We start from the raw sequence: 15,286 nt of genomic DNA on the forward strand, positions 1-15,286 counted from the left end.
TAACACATCAGTTAATACTGTCATTGCTATGTTGCTGTGTACCCCTTGGCTGTCATTGTGTAAACGTTGCCTCTTAACGCCTGCCTGCGACAATTAGTGCCTGTTGACCAGGTGGGCGGGTGGTTCAGCACTGCTCTCATTCCGTTGTCCCAATTCAAAAAGACCCTCCTCTCACTCTTCACTTCTTTTGCCTTGCCTCTCTCTTCGCCCCTCCCCTCCCCCTCTTCCTATTAATCCTTTCTCGCCTACCTTACTTTTCTAGCTCTCGCTCCCCCTCTGCTCTTCCCCTCCTCCCCCATTGCTGTCCTCACAGGCCTTCGGCCCGGTTGTGCCCAGCCCCCCTTTAACGGGTGTGGCTGGGTTCTTTCCCTCCAAAATTGATATGAAAAACGATTGCAGTGACTTGTAAATAGTCACCTGGCTGTTGGTGACAAATAGTTCAGTAATGAAAGAGTCTTCCAGCTTCTTCGAAGTAACACTGGATCCAATAATAATGAGTGGCCAGTAATTTCTCTAGTCTGGGACATTTCCATTCAGACTGTTTTATATTGAACGTACCTGTACGTAATATGTAAACTGTTTTGGTTGTATCACAGAAAGGCAATATATCAAATGCATAATCCATATCCATTACCTTACCTTTAAATTCTGCCTTTCCAAAAATGCATTTGTTGTAGGTAGATAACAAGCAACATCCCAAACAAAACAGTTTTACTTACATAGACACATTTGCATTTTCTCTATCACATGTGGAAAGAGGTTTTCCTCTGGTGAAGGTAATCTGTTTGCTTATGTTGAATGATTCTCAGGGAACTGTCTGTCCTACAGTGTGTGCTGTTTTCTTCAGCCATGATGTGCAACTTCTGGAAAGTTTTAGAGCAGATGGCCTGGTTTTTCTTCCTCATTGGATCTTGTGTTTGTTAAAACTTGGGAGAAGGTACTTCTGAATTCTCTTTCTGTAGAGCTTGAGCAAAAACGGTAGGGAAGATGAGAGACCTGCATGTTGCAGTGGCATAAGAAGGAGGAAAAAATATCAAAACAGATGTAAATGCATTTTAATTTCTATATGGTATCCTTCCTCTGTAAAATTAAAATATTTATCTGATGCTTCTTTTGTATTATACAAATTGAGGGATCAAGAAATGTAGCAAAAAACCCAACTGCATCAAAGTCCATCTGGCCACAAGAATGGAGAAAACCAAGCCAAAGCAAATCTAGTTTATTTGAATGTATCTGATGTGGACTGTGTTTCAGCAATCAGCCAGTACCACGTATTGTAATAACAGTTGTATGAGCTTTGATTGTAAATACAGATGAAGTCTTTATATTGAAGGTGCATGCATGGTATTTTTGGTTTTGACATGGAACATTTTTTTTTTAGCAGTTCAGCTTGATTTTCTCCGTTCTTGTGACTGACTGTGCTTCTTTTTCTATTTCACAGCGCTCTTACAAGTCATTGCATAGATTATTCAGAAAAGACACGCACACAAGAGGGATCGTTATTTGTACGTAGGCCTCAAAGCTGCAGGGATGTAGTAGTATCTGGGGAGCGAAAAACTGCTAGTTTTATTTCTCTGCAGCCAAGATATAAATAAATAAAATAGTAGAAAATTCAGCTCTATGTTTACCCTCAGATTCTATAAAGGTCGCCCAAAATAATTAGTTAATGGGCTCCAAAGATTTAATTATTGAAGCTAACAAGCACTTAATTGGCACTAATGATTTGGTTGTCGATCTGGTTATATGCTATTCTGTAACAATGGATGACTAAGTTGGATCATGCGCAACTCAGAAGGGGGTGTGGCCATGGGAGGGGCATGGGTAGGTCAGGGGCATTCACAAAAGATGCATGCAGTGTTAATGAATAGCAGGGATCTGTGCCCAGTTTGCCTGCCAGGATTTTATGGCAGGCTTCAGCTGACGTAAGCCTTCATGCCCAAAGTTGAGTGCCAAATTTTATTGGTGCCTAATTCTGGGTGTCATTTATAGAATCTGGCCTTTATAATATGGCAAATCTATCCAATTTGCCATTTCATGCAGACATGGAAGAGGATGTATTTATTTTTGTTTGTTTGTTTTACAATTGTGGCAAGAATACATATAACACAAAATTCTATAAATGGCGTTTAAGACTGCTTGCGCCAATTTAGGTGCATGTGCAATTTAATTGAATAACAAGCTAATTCGCCAATTGTTCAGTACCCTTATTTTGTCATCCTCTCCTTAGTAATTTCCTTATCTCTTATTTGTCCTGTTTGTCTGACCTAATTAGATTGTAAGCTCTGCCGAGCAGGGACTATCTCTTCATGTTCAAGTGTACAGCGCTGCGTACGTCTAGTAGCACTATAGAAATGATAAGTAGTACTAGTAGTAGTAATTAGCGCCAATAATTGGGTGCTAATAATAAATTATCAGTACAAATTGGCATTAATTGAAATTTACACCCACATAAATTTTATGTGCAGCTCCAAATGGGGGTGTGGCCATGGGAGGGTCATGGACAGATCAAGGGTGTTCCTACAATTTATGCACGCTGTTATAGAATAAACGGGATCTGCGCCTAATTTAGATGCGAGGATTTGCAAGTACACCAAGAGACCAAACCAAATCAACAAGCACAAACGGGCCTCAAGAAACAGGACAAAGGTAGTTTTTATTGTACAGACCAGACATGGGCCATGTTTCAGCGTCCAAGCACCTGCGTCAGGGGTCTACACTAGGTGGCTCCAGAAGGGGCACTCTCTTTCTAGCTGGTTCTCTTAATCCTCTCATGGTCAATGTGTTAATCAACCCGAATCAGAATAACATGTTGGCCATGGCAGGATTAAGAGAAGCAGCTAGAGAGTGCCCCTTCTTGGGCCACCTGGCTTAGAGTCCTGACGCAGGTTCTTGGACACCGAAACACGGCCCATGTTGGGTCTTTACAATAAAGACTGCCTTTGTCCTGTTCCTGGAGTCCCGTTTGTGCTTTTGTGATTTGGTTTGATGCAAGGATTTACACCAGGGTTTACTTGGTGTAAATTCTCGCGTCTAAAGTTAGGCAGTGATTCCGGCACTAAGTGTATTCTATAAATAGCGCCTAAGTTTCAGCGCTGTTTATAGAATAGCGCTTAGTGTGTTGTATTTTTGGCACCAAATATTTGGCGCTGTTTATAGAAATTGGTCCATATCCCCTTTTCTGCTGGCTGATGAATCTGCTGGGCACATTCGGAATAAATTGGGACAAGCTGAGCTCCCATTCTCCTGGATTCTTTGTGAATTCAGAGAAAGACTTGTCTTATGGGACCCTAAGATTCGGAGGTTAGACCAGCACAGGTACCAGTTTGACAAAACATAAAGGAGTTGATATTCAACTGGTGGTGCTCAACGTTTTGCTGACCACCGCTGTTATGTCCAGAAATTCAATGCCAGGCCATGACCAGCCTCTGGCACTGAATTTCCGGGCTTCTGCAGCTGGCCACACCATAATTTTTTAAAGAGCGATATTCAGCACTTAACGGACTATGGTTTACCGCATAAAGAAAGAACCAACTTTTATGCAGTACTATTTATGTAGTGACTTTGGCTGGTTAAGTGCTGAATATTAGTCCTTAACAGGCCAAGTGCCGACTCTGCCCCAAAAATAGCTGGTTTTGCTTTAAGCACTATCTGGTTATTTGCAGTGGTACTAACCAGTTAAATGCTGCTGAAAATGACTGCTTACCTCCAAACAGGCGATTTAACTGGCCAGAAGAGGCAGATTTTAAATAGAATGTGGAGAGGGGAGTTCACATGTCCAAGTCAGCACGTGAGGAATCCCCATACTGTTTTACAAGAGGCTCTGCCAAACATAAAGCCCCTAGTAAAATAGATGCTGAACTGCCCATTCAAGCCCTTCCACATCCAGAGTAAGCACCAGTTTTAGAAAACTGCAAGTGTTTGTGTGGGTAGTGGTGGTGTGTGTATATGTGGGGGCAGAATACAACTCCTCCCTGCACAGATGTGGGAGCAACTTTCTGAAATCGCCGTGGCCTCAGCAAAGGGCCCTGATACTAGCATCAGTGGCCTCACCAATAGGCATCCCCACCCTGATGCCATCTCACCCTCCCTGAGATCCCTCCCCAGGAAATCTCATTGTAGCACAGCCCTTCCAACCAACTACCCATTACAACCCCCCCCCCCCCCCCCCCCCGGAGTAACCTCCTGGCATGGAACAGAATCTTTCCCCTCCTGAGTAACCCCTCTGGCACTGAGGTGACGACAAGTGAGCAAGAGCTGAACATATGGCAGCCTTCTTCCGGTTAACACTGTGTTCCGAGGCCTAAGCTCCTCTAACATAGCACCCCCCCAGCAGCAAACTCTCCTCAATGCCAGTCCCCGATCTAGTTCCTAGGCATACCAGGGGTCCCAGTGGCTAGTGAGGTGGGATCAGTGCCCACTAGCTCTCACTTTATGTTTCCAGCTCATCAAAATGTCTGCAGAGACCTCTAGCTGTAATGTAGCATACATATGAACATGTATAGACATACCATCCCACAAAGACTCACACTCACACTCACCCTCACGCAGAAAGGTGTAAAAGAATTCCATGAGCCATGCTCTGCATACTTTCCTTGTTTGTATTCTTAGCTTTGATGCTGCAAAATTTGCCAGTGTGCAAGAAAATCATGCACAGAAACTTTCACAGGACAATGCCAAAAGTTCCCCAGACCATACCAGACGTTTATCTTTGTAGAACATGGGATAAAAATCAAGAATATATAGAGAGATTCAGCTGTTTACATGGCTCAGGAATTTTTGCAGAATCAAACTGTTCATTTTTGCAAGCATTCTTATCCACATTTTATTTTCATGCAAGCATGTACTGACAGAATGTAGCTCCCTCTCTGCTGCCTCCCCCCAATGTGCTTTTGCAAGCTTCAGGAGGTCTGAACATCACACCATTGTAAGCATGTGTTCACATATGATGACTAGAATAATTGTACAGAAATAAATCTAAAGAAAAGAAAAACATGGTGGTAACTTTATATTATATATCACAGCATGGTTTTGTTTGTATGCACTAATTTGAATTTTATGTATTCAAGTGGACTAACACAGTAACCACACTACTTTATCCTTGAGTAAGAATGAAGGACAGTTTTGGAGTTGTTTACCAGAAAAAAAAACTTTGGTAGGGTTTTCTAAAACATCTGTGTTGAATTTGATACATCCTGGATGGTGTGGAGGCATGGCATAGTGGTTAGAGCACAGGTCTTGCTATCCCGAGGTGGTTAGTTCAAATCCCACTGCTGCTCCTTTTGATCTTGGGCAAGTCACTTAACCCTCCATTCCCTCAGGTACAAACGTAGATTGTGAGCCCTCCTGGGACAGAGAAATATCCAGAGTACCTGAATGTAACTCACCTTGAGCTACTACTGAAAAAGGTGTGAGCAAAATCCAAATAAATAATAATACTGGATGCAACTTTCTGCCAGCTAGGAGCTCAGCCAAACTAAAATGCCCTTTTCTTTCCCTGTGAATATATAGAGACATGTTCTGGGGGGTCAATGGTGGCCCCTGGAGACCACTAAGGCAGCCCCCATAATCTTTATGCTCTTTCTTCTGCTATTCTCTGCCTCTCTACACAAGCACAGGATAGAAAGGCGGAAGCAGATAGAAGGAAGAGCTGGCTGCTTGAAGGACAAGGCATTTCTCAATAGATGAGAATGCATTTGAAATGCCCACTTCCTTGAGGATACCCCCCAAGTAAAAGTTTGAGGGTGGGCTGGTGAGGATGAATGTTTGACACACGCTGGTCAGCAGTGTCGCAGCTCCAAATGGGAAGATATTTGGTGGTTCTCCTTAAGCTAGAATCCAAAGTGACCCCAACTTAAAAACTGGTACAGCACTGGTATAGCAGGAACAATAGAATATGAAAATATATAATAAACTGTACGACCCATAAGGAAAAATTCACTTTCAAGTTATAAAACAAGAACAGTGTTTTGTTCTATGCTTGTCATGTTCCAAGAGCGCTGGTTTTCTCCCCCCGTGCAAACCTGCTGGTCGAGATTTGCCTCTCTCGAATGACGTTTGCGTGTAGAAGTGGAATCAGTGAGCCATAAAGTGTTGCTCTTAAAAAAACCTGGTCACTACAATCTGCATTTATAACATGGGGTACATTATAGGAAATAGGTATTAAAAGTACATTGATGCTCTGTAAGACAGTCATGTGCTGTATAAAATCAGCCCTTTATTTCAGTTTTATGTATCTTTGGATTTAGCACAAGATTAATATTTTACACCAATAGCTGCATTGCGACTGTGGTGCTGAAAAGAGATGAAAAAGATGAGCAGCTGCCAGATATTAGAAGAATTATTACTTTTGAGGAAAACACATCTACCATCCAATCCATTGTTTAAAATTATTTAGTATAGTCTTTATCCATTTCATAACTTGTGATCCAGTTACTGAGCATGGCACTAGCTCAAAGTCCACCTCAGTGATGGTATGGAACTGAGAAAGTTGTCCTAAGGGCATGAGCCAAACCTGTGGAGTTGAGGGAAAGATGCCAGACCTGTGTGTGTATGGGGGGGGGGGGGGGGGGGGGGGGAGGAAGAGGTCAGAGGAGGAAGACATTCCATACAGGGGGAAGAAAGGGGGAAAGGGAAAGGGGACTTGATATACCACCTTTGGGAGGTTTTTGCAACTACATTCAAAGGGGTTTACATATATTCAGGTACTTATTTTGTACCAGGGGCAATGGAGGGTTAAGTGACTTGCCCAGAGTCACAAGAAGCTGCAGTGGGAATTGAACTCAGTTCCCCAGGATCAAAGTCCACTGCACTAACCCCTAGGCTACTCCTCCACTAGCAACAGTTCATATAGAAGCCTGCCCTTGCAGATCAGCGATGCGGCCGAGCAGGATTGTCTCCGTCATGTTTTTTCCATTAAGCCTATACACGTACAGGCTGTACGTGTATATGTTTACCTGCATATTGGACAGGCAGTTTAAAAAAACCTATTGCTACAGGTAAAGTGCTGTTTTACCTGTGGAAGTGCTTCCAAATGTTACCCTCCCTGATGTCAATTTGGAGTAGCCCTCGTAATTGCAAGGCATGCAGATGCTTTTACCACACATACTTCATAGGTAATTTTCAAAGGTAGTTTTTCATAGAGTTTGGACAAGCATGAAATAAACATTCTAACACTGCCTGTATATTGTCTATGGGCAGCTGAGGGGGGGGGGGGGGGGGGGGGGGAGATTTGTAAAAATGTTCCCATACTTTTAAAAACACCACAGGCTATTTTTCCTTCCATGGTTTAAAGACACCTATGTAAATGCCTCTTTTTAGCCCAGTTAAAAGTATACATGCTGTGGGAGCCCAGGTCTACTTTTCACTACTCTGAGGGGAATTTTCAGAGCCATTTTGTCCAACTAGATTGGCATTTGTTCAGGTAGCTGACTTTGAAAATTGCCCTTCACCCAGTTACATTTATGTACACTGATTTTACAATATAAACACTATCTTAAGACATCCCTGTTTGTTAAAGCATTCATATAATTTCAGCCATACGAGATGGCAGTTGTATCTTGAGTGTAATAACAGATTATACTATTTGCAGACAGAGTTTTAATTCTTTTAATTTTGTATGTTATTTAATATTTTGTTTATAACTGTGTTTGTGTTTTGTAAACAGCTTAGGTATAAGCGGTATAAACGTTTGAAAAATAAATAAAGCGCGTGACAGGAATGTATTTCTAGTACGCTGAGAAAAACATTTATCTGTGCAGGTCTCTGAACCCACCTGTAGAGGACAGCATGTTTGTGTTGTGTTTCATAAAGCAAAAATGACATTTGTTCTATAAATATGGCATGTTGATGTCATGTAAACTTTTGCTTTCCTTGAGGGGCTACAGTTAACTGTGTTTTCAGTCATGCAGTCTTCTCAGAACCTGTCAGATGTCCTGCTGCAAATTTGAATTTTTCTCATAAAACACCAGGATGTTGTGTTTAACTGTGGCTTGAATCTTTATTTTGTCAGTTTGTAACCAGCCTGGAGAAATCATAATAATGGAGTAACCCTCATCAGAATTTAAAAAGGGGTAGCCGTGTTAGTCGGGTGTAACAAAATTGACTGAGGCAGGTGGCACCTTATATACTGATCAAATAATTGAGATGTGAGCTTCTGAGCTTTGTCGATGCACGCACTTAAGTCCAAACTCCTCCCACCCCTTCCTCTTGGAACGCCTCTGGTGATTCTGGGTAAACCTATGCACAATACAGGATGTACATGCATAAATGTACTTCCAACAATACATTGTAGATGCTGTACCCTTATTGCTATGGGGTGATATTAAAATCACAAAGAGGAGGAAAAGACCCTCAAACTGCCTGGGTGCTAAGATGGACTTCCAACCAATAACTTCAAAGCACTCACCAGGCTATTGCTCATTATTGGTCAAAAATCTCCTCAAAAACATTTCTACTTTTTAAATACTTTTTGTCTGCTTTTAAGACTTCAAAAACGTTTTTCAAGAATCAATTTATAAATGCAAAAAAAAAATTAAGGTAACTTAGGGCGTCTTTTACTAAGGCGCGCTCACGTTTTTAGTGCTCACTAAAATTGTGGGTACGCTAAACATTAGAGACGCCCATAGGAATGCATTGGCATCTCTAATGTTTAGTGCACCTACAATTTTGGTGCACATCAAAAAACGTGAGCGTGCCTTAGTAAAAGATCCCCTTAGCTTCTTAAGCTGGTCAGGCTGCTGAACACCTGATACCATAACTCCTGACGGGGACCTGTTTCGCCCACCGACTTTCTCAAGGGAGGTGTCACAGGCGTTCTAAAAATAAGCAGACCCCATATTGGAAAATGTGTTTGTAAGTTGATTCTTGCAAAAGTTCTTTGAAGTATTAAAAGCAGACAAAAAGCATTAAAAAAAGTAGAAATGTTTTTGAGGAGGTTTTTGGCCAATAATGAGCAATAGCCTGGTGAGTGCTTTGAAGATATTGGTTGGAAGTCCGTCTTAGCACCCAGGCAGTTTGAGGGTCTTTTCCTCCTCTTTGTGATTTTAATATCATCCCATAGCAATAAGGGTACAGTATCTACAGTGTATTGTTGGAAGTATTTCTTGTGATTTTGTAGGAGTTTTGTATACATGCATAAATGTACTCACATTTTGGATACAAAAAACAAATCTTTACTAAATGCATACACAGTATTTTGAACTGACAAATATGCTGTCCATTTAACATAACAACATCAGTGTACATTAACTCCAAATTTTTAAAGATGGGAGGGAAAAGCCACAGATTTGAGAAGGTGTATTGTGGTTTTTCACCTGTCTGCTTCTATCACTGGCTTTGAAAACCTCCTCATTTTTTAATCATTCTTTTATATAAAAATATATGAACTTAGCTTCTAAAGTCTGCTTGAAGATACACCCCCCATGCTTTTTAATCATTCTTTTATAGAAGAATATATGAACTTAGCATGGAGGCTTTTTAAGCCAATGATAGAAGCCCACAGATGAAAAACTACAATATACCTGCGTAAATCTGAGGCTTTTTCCTTCCATGTTAAAAAATTTAAAGGGCCTTTTACTAAAGATCAGCACATGTTATGTGCAGCAGGTCCCATAGGAATAAGATAACTCACGCTAACCTTTAATAAAAGACCCCCTTAGAGTTAATATACACTGATGTCGTTTTGTTAAATGGACTGTATATCTATTGGTTCAAAATACTGTACATATATTTAGGGGATCTTTCATTATGGTGCTTTAGCATTTTTAGCTGTCGCTAAGGGGGAGATTCTATATATGGCGCCGAAAAAATCGGCGCTGAAATCAGTGCCAAAGAAGCATATTCTATAATCGGTGCCTAGATTTAGGCACCGATTATAGAATATGCTTAGTTGATATTTCAGCACCTAAATCTACGTGTATCCATTTACACCAACCAGGGGCGTAGCTATGTGGGGCCACGGGGGCAGGGCCCCCCACAGATTTAGTCCTGGCCCCCTCTACTTTCAACCCCCTTGATGACCCTCCCCTGCCACTTTTGACCCCCCGCCGCCACAAGGTACCTTTGCTGGTGGGGGTCCCCAACCCCCGCCAGCCTTAGTCTTCTTCAGAGTCAGTCTCCGGCGCGTTCACTCACTTCGCTGACCTGTGCTGTGAGTCCTGACGTCCTGCACGTTCCTTTAAGTGAAACTGAGCATTCTAAAGAAGACTAAGGCTGGCGGGGGTTGGGTACCCCCACCAGCAAAGGTACCTTGTGGCAGCGGGGGTCAAAAGTGGCGGGGGAAGCGGGCTAATATGTGGACCCCCCCACCTTGGGCTCTGGACCCGCCAAGGTCTGTCTACGCCCCTGACACCAATGAAAACGTGGTATAAATCCCAGCACGTAAATTTAGGCACACTGGGCCATATTCTATAACTAGGCGCATAAATTTCAGAACGCCCAGGAAATGCCCATGCTCCTACTTGCCTGCGTGCCTTAGAAGTTCAGCGCACATCATTATAGAATACGCTTAGCGAGTTGTGCGCCTAAATTCTAATCGGTGCAATTAGTGCTCATTATTGGTTGATAAGTGCTGTTATCAGAAGTTATTAGCTTGTTTAAGTACGCATTGTTGTAGAATCTGCGCCAATCTCTAGGTGCGCTGTATAGAATCTGGGGGTAAACGCGGAGATATCCATAGGAATATAATGGGTGTCTCAGCGTTTAGCACCAGCTAAAAATGCTAGTGCACATTAATAAAAGACCCCCTACGTGAAGTTGTGGTTTTTTTTAAAATTGATAGTTATATTTACTTCACTCCTCTATTGAGGTTTTGTGGCCCACATTTGGATAGGCAGAATGAAATTCAGGGCTCCCAGTTCAAATAATAATGACGTGTTAAAAAAAGTGATGTTTTTGAACATAAAGTGTGTGAGTCAACTACAAAGGCAAAGTAAAGATACTGTAATATCTTTAGGCAACGGTTATGTGGTTTTGATGCCTGTACCTAAAGGGTTCTTTTTGCTGTACACTGCCCTGGGTGAATGTCTTCAAAATAGGCAGTAAATCTAAATAAGTAAAATAAGTAAATAAATACATAAAACAGGAGAACATGCAGAAAATGTTTGCTGGTGCAAAATAAGTGGTGAACACACCAGAGAAACCTACTACAGTAATCTGAGCTGACATTTTGTTTCAGATGCATCACAAACCACCTGCAGTTTGGGATTTATGATTCATCTTTGTGGCAGTTCCTGAGGAAAATCAGATCATAAATGCGTAAGTTTAATGTACTTTTTAAAAACATTTATACAGTTGAGGTTTTTTTTCCAATTCCTCCTCCCCTCATACAATATTGTTTTTGTTGTTTTATTATCAGCTTGAATGATGGTGGCTGGGTATTGTGACTCTGTTGGGTTTGGAATGGTGATCTGCTATTGCTGTTTCCTTTGTCCATTTCTCTCCCTGTTACATATCTGAGTAACAGGAAGCTCTGCTGTGTTGAACTTCACCAGAGATCTGGGCAGGGATCACACTGATAACATGAACACAGTTAATCCCGATCCATGTCTTACAAAAAGAAAAAGGGTGAGTGGGTTGTTACCCCTTGTTTCCTTCTATTCCCCTTTTTCTTAAGGAAGTTGTATTTCCAATTCAGGAAGGAGTGTTTGAGGGAAATTTGCTGTCTCAATATATTACCTCAAAAGACATTTGGACTGTGGAATCATGAACTGAGGATTACTTGAAAAAGTTATTCACATCATAAGTTATATACTTTCACCTCAGAATTAATATTGAAGTTTAAAGATATGGATAATAAGATTGTTTCCTTACAGTCCCAGGTTCATACGATTCATATGTTTAGTGTAGTAGCCTGAGAACTAGGGGAACTGGATTCAATTCCCACTGCAGAAATTTGATTTTTTTTCTATAGCGCGTTGCTAACCTGGCTGTAATTGGGCATCTCCACGCACTGCCCAGTTACCGCTGGGTTACCACGGGAAGTCCTTACCACCACCTCAATGGTTATCTTATTGCATGGCCATTTTTTGGGGCCATTTTACCCGCTATGGTAAAAATGGCCCTGGCGCACTGTACTGCTATGGATTTACAGCCTGTTTCACTAACACAGACTACTCAGTAATTACTGTGGATTCTTTTGGATTCGTATTAGGTAAATGAGACCTTTTATTAGAGGTTCTAAAATCTACAATGATTAAGATATATACAATGATTAAATCATCTAACTAAAAGAAAGCTATAAGACAGATATATACATATTATACATACAACATCACTGGTCAGGAATTTCAGGCCCTTATCTCATCAGCCGGGAGGCCCGTTGCAGCAAAAGCCCGAAGTCTCTTTATGACCAGGAACAGTCTTTTCTGCGCGATGCGTCCATCCACAGATGAGCTTCAGAGCTCTGCTGCAACAAGCCTCCCTTTTTATTAAGCTAAAGCTTATTTTCAGAGCCAAAGAATATTACAGGAATGTACATGAGGATGCAGTCACACGCGCTCAGTTCAGGAAAACAAACCACTGGCCAGGTGGCTTATCTCTTGAACTTCAAGCATACCCTGCCTCCCTCCTGCACAAGCTGGTTTCAGAGATGTGCCTTATCTTCTACATTCCAACTTATTTTCACACAAAGTTAAACAATCATTTTTAAACAGAATTACTTCTAATCACAAATACAGACCCCCAAGTGCACTTGTTGGTCAAGGCAGATAGAGTTGAAAAGCAATCTATAAAATCCTTTTTATTATACGCACATGAAAAATGGCTACTTCAGGGTCCTTTTTTCCCCGCAACTTAGTAAAAGGACCCCTCAGTTTTCCTGATAAATTTAGTATCTTGATGATCACACACACACATGGACTAACACTGAACTGTACCTACTGTAGCATCAGGACTTCCTTATCCATTCCTACCCTAGCTGAGAACATATTCATTGACATTTCTTGATCTTTGGCATTGCACTGGTTGGTGATGTTATAACTTGGGACCCATGAGTGGGGTTCAGGATCACTAAGTAGGGGTCACTTTTATTGTAAACAGGGAAGGCTCCTGATGGGGAGAGGGAGGCAACTGCCCCAAGGCCCTTATTGCCTTGTACACAATATTACATCATTCTAGAAATCTTGATTTAGTTATGTATTTTTTCTTAAAACTACCTTTATTTGGTGAAATCCTTAAAATCAAAGGTACACATGAAAAAAACAAAAACAAAATATTAGTAGCTCAGAAATCAACAGGGCCTTTTATAATTTATTCCAAATTACATACATGGAACACTTACCAGCTTATTTTCGAAAGAGAAAAACGCCTATAGTGCGACCTAAATCGGGAAATAGACGTTTGTCTCGCAAAGGCGCCCAAATCGGTATAGTCGAAAGCCGATTTTGGGCGTTTCCAACTTCACTCCGTTAATTGGACACTCAACTAATAACCAATTCAACTGATCCCACACCTATGCCGACCACTTGGCTACTTATTTTAAACAGAAAATAGCTAAAATCAGACTACAACAACAATACCCCTTCATCTATTTCCTCTATTTACATGATCCTTTACTACCTCATTCTCAAGCAGATAGAATCTGGTCCATTTTTCATCCAATCACTACTTATCAGGTCAATCACGCATTACACAAATATGCAAATTCACATTGTCTGCTTGATACGTGCTCTACTTATCTCCTAAAGTCAGCTCCTGATTTATTCTTACAACATTTGCACTCGAATCTTACTTTGATGTTGTCTCAAGGTTTCTTTCCTCTGAGAATGGGAATATTATTTTGACTCCTATACCTAAAAATACCCAAACTAGCCTAAGATTAGTTTCCAACTATAGACCAGCAGCCTCAATTCAAGGACTTGTCATGCGCCAACTTATGGAGTATCTCCAGCTTTGTGCCATTTTGCATAGTTCACAATCTGGTTTTAGGCCCTCTTACATATGCTTTATGCAATTGAATGCTGGTAGGAGTCTTTATGAGTGAAGATTTCAGTTGTAGTTTATTATATTTTTTGTGATGTGTTATTTTTTCTGAGGGGGCTATTTTGTGTAGGGGCCATTTTATCAAGGGCTATTTGTTAGGGTGTGAAATGCCAAGGGTTATTTTGTTACAAGGCTGTTTTGTCAGGGCTTTTTTGTCGGGGCTATTTTGTCAGGGCTATTATGATTGGGTGCCCTACTGACCAAATCAAGAAGATAAAGACACCATAAAGGAGAGTAAAAATTACTAAAACTATCCAGTCTGCAAAGCAGTGGTATAGCCATGGTGAGGGGGGCCTGGTATTTGGGTTCAAGCCCCCCAAATTGAGGCACTGTCTTTTGGCAGATGTCCCCAAGCCCTGCTAGCAGAATCCCTTCTCCAGCCGATGCTTGTTTTCCTGAGCTGCCATGCTGCATGCCCTACCCTTAGTGAAATTGAGCATGCGCGAGGGATGCTCGCCCCAGTGCATGTGTGAAAAATGAGCATGTGCAAAGGAAGCTTGCCCCCCTGCACATGCATGAAAACTGAGTATGTGTGAGGGAGGCTTGCATCCCCCATGCATGCGTAAGAACTGAGCATGTGCGGGAGGCAGGCCTCCTTGCGCATGGTCAATTTCACTAATACGAAGCATGAGCCGGGGGGGGGGGGGGGGGGGGAAGCAGGGCAGGCAGCATGGCAGCTCAGGAAAACAAACAGTTGACTAGAGGAGGGCTGCTGCTGGTGGGGCTTGGGGACCCCTGCCAACCTAGGTATGTGGGGATGGAGAGTGCTGAGGGGAGAGGAGGCAGGGCAAAATTTTGAGCCCCAGCCCCACTTTGGGCTCAAGCCACCCCCAAAACATGAGGTCTGGCTATGCGCCTGCTGCAAAGGAGTGTGAAAGTTATATAAGCTGAAAATGGAGTGCACTGCTTGGAGGAGAACAAGAGTGGTGACCCTTTGCAACTGTTCAATTGTTTCTGCAACTATTTTACATTGTGCTTATGGACTCTTTTGCTTCATTGTTTTTCTATCCCCGCTTTTGTATATAGTTGTATATTTGGCGAGCCCAATACATGGGAATTTTATTGCAATTAAGAACAGTCTCCCAGTTAGACTTTTGCCTTTGAATTATTGTGTCTATGTATTACTATTGGTTTTTAAGCTTGCCATTCCAAGATTATTCCATTCCCATTCCAAATCTATGTGCATTGAGACAGATGTTTGGGAGGTATGGAGTACATTTTGGCAACAGACACCACTAAATTGTGCATGATCCTCTCAGCCCCACTAATCTGTAGGTCTGCTATGCGTACAATACACAAGTTCGATATT

General features: G+C 41.7%; 1 protein-coding gene across 2 annotated transcripts in view; it reads left to right on the forward strand.

The window, feature by feature from the left end:
• LDLRAD4 (low density lipoprotein receptor class A domain containing 4) overlaps positions 1 to 15,286 on the forward strand; it is an 819,180-nt gene that overhangs the window by 105,569 nt on the left and 698,325 nt on the right. For both annotated transcript variants that reach the window (XM_030212482.1, XM_030212498.1), the window contains exon 2: positions 11,174 to 11,253. The gene's annotated coding sequence lies outside the window, so the exon portion shown is untranslated. The remainder of the gene's footprint in view (positions 1 to 11,173; positions 11,254 to 15,286) is intronic.

Source organism: Microcaecilia unicolor, chromosome 1 (genome assembly GCF_901765095.1).
Source record: "Microcaecilia unicolor chromosome 1, aMicUni1.1, whole genome shotgun sequence".
In the NCBI taxonomy this organism is placed as follows: Eukaryota; Metazoa; Chordata; class Amphibia; order Gymnophiona; family Siphonopidae; genus Microcaecilia; species Microcaecilia unicolor.